Here is a 2,010-nt window from a genome sequence, read left to right on the forward strand (position 1 = left end):
AAACAAAAACCGGCCACACAAAAAAGCTAGAACAATACAGTTTAAGTGCAGTTAATTATAGTTTTTAAAAAGAAATCTAAATAAACTAATGTCAACATCTGCAGCTTGACAAGCTTTACAAAACAATGAACTAGACTTCAGCCACAAAACTGTTTAATGTGGTCAAATTGCTTTAATAACAAACACACTTAATGCTAGAGCTCTAGATATTTTGAAGACAAAGTTTGAAGTACTAAGATGAAATTTAAAGCCCATGTTAGCTAAACACAAGAGCTAATCAAATCTAGATATTCCTAACATAAACACAGTGGTGTTACAATATTTTTTTCCAGCCATTCATCTCTTTCTAAGATTACACTGGGAGTCTGACAAACTACTGCTAGCTGGTTAGTTATATGTGGAAATGCTAACTTGGGGGATTCGCTATGCTAACTATGTAATTTCTGCCATTTGGCTCTTTATAAATAAAAGTTGAGAGCCTGGAAAGCTAATATTTTTAGCTAATGAGCCAGGTTAGCTGTCACGTTAGCAAAACTGTACATAGCCGTTTATTCACCAATGGACACTTGGATATTGTTTTTGTGGAGTTTTGTTTCAATGTAATACCATCAATTAAACAGATTTTTGGCTAATATGTTCAATTTGCAGCAAGATGTATTGGGAGCCTGACAAGCAATTGTTAGCCAGTTAATTAGTGACATTAGCTGCTGAGTTAGCTTGACTGTACCGGGATGTTTATTGCTAAATTTCATTTTAAAACAATAGCTACTTTAAATGCCTTTTATCAAAAAAGGCTAAAAATGTGTTCCTACTTATGGTTATGATGCACCTATTGCAGCGATCACTATGCTGAAAAACTGCCCTTCCCTTAGCATCAAAATTCGACGTCTGATTGTGAAACCGTGACTTTGTAAAATTGAATAACAATAAACATGATGTCAGCCCATGCCTACTCATTGACAAAAATATGTGATGAGATTGCAATCTAATATACCAGGATGACTGTCAAAATGAACACAAGTCACTTTGATGTTTCGTTTAGCTGATAAATACTCGACTGGAAGCCACTAAGTTTTCAAAAACCAAAAGAGTCACTTTGGGGAATCCATTAGTGTGTAATGTCAAAATTTGTAAGTCCATTTTAGCTCGTCTTTCAAGACTACAACATTAAATAACTTCTTTTTCATAAATGTACGCTTCAATGATTAAAAACTCCAAAAAATAGAACTATGATTTGAATATAAATATAAATAATCGATTGTCTTTTGTTCCGTTATGGTCTAAATAAACAAAAACTATGAACAGTCAATGTTATTTTCATGCGTGTGTGAATAGAAATCTCTGCAGCAGTTACAAGAAGTAGCTTTAAACGGTTTGCCTCCCACAGTTAGAATGACTCCACACATCAGACCAGCAAAAAGTTTTGAAATCTGTACAAACTGCTGCTGCTGCAAATAGAATGTCAAACAACAGACATCAAAAAATAAAAATAAAAGTTTGCATATTTTACACAAAAAAATAAAAGACACATTGTGTTTCAACTCTTCCTTGAATCACTCTGAAACATCCAGAATGCTTTTTTTTCTTTTTTAAAAATAAGAATTTGCTATACCACTTGCACAAAAATAATGCTCTGTGTCATTTCTTCCTCTCCTATTTCTTTTGACATTTTTCAACAACGTTGTTATTTTTTCCTTTTCCTTTTTCAGTTATCAAAATAGACCCAATCTTCTTTGAAGAAGGTTCCCACCTTTGGTTGGTCAACTCTTGAGGACGTGAGCTGAAGAGTCTGATGAAGTTAATTGTCCTTTTTCTTAAACAAAAAAAAAAGAAGAAGAAAAGAACAAAAACAAAACAAAGAAAAAAAAAAACAAAAACAGCACACACACACACACACACACACACACACACACACACACACACACACACACACACACACACACACACACACACACACACACACACACTTATGCAGAGTTTTTAAAAAGGATCCCAGCATATGCACACATT

This window comes from Poecilia latipinna, unplaced genomic scaffold (genome assembly GCF_001443285.1).
Source record: "Poecilia latipinna isolate Pla-1442-1.1 unplaced genomic scaffold, P_latipinna-1.0 Scaffold411, whole genome shotgun sequence".
NCBI classification, from domain to species: Eukaryota; Metazoa; Chordata; class Actinopteri; order Cyprinodontiformes; family Poeciliidae; genus Poecilia; species Poecilia latipinna.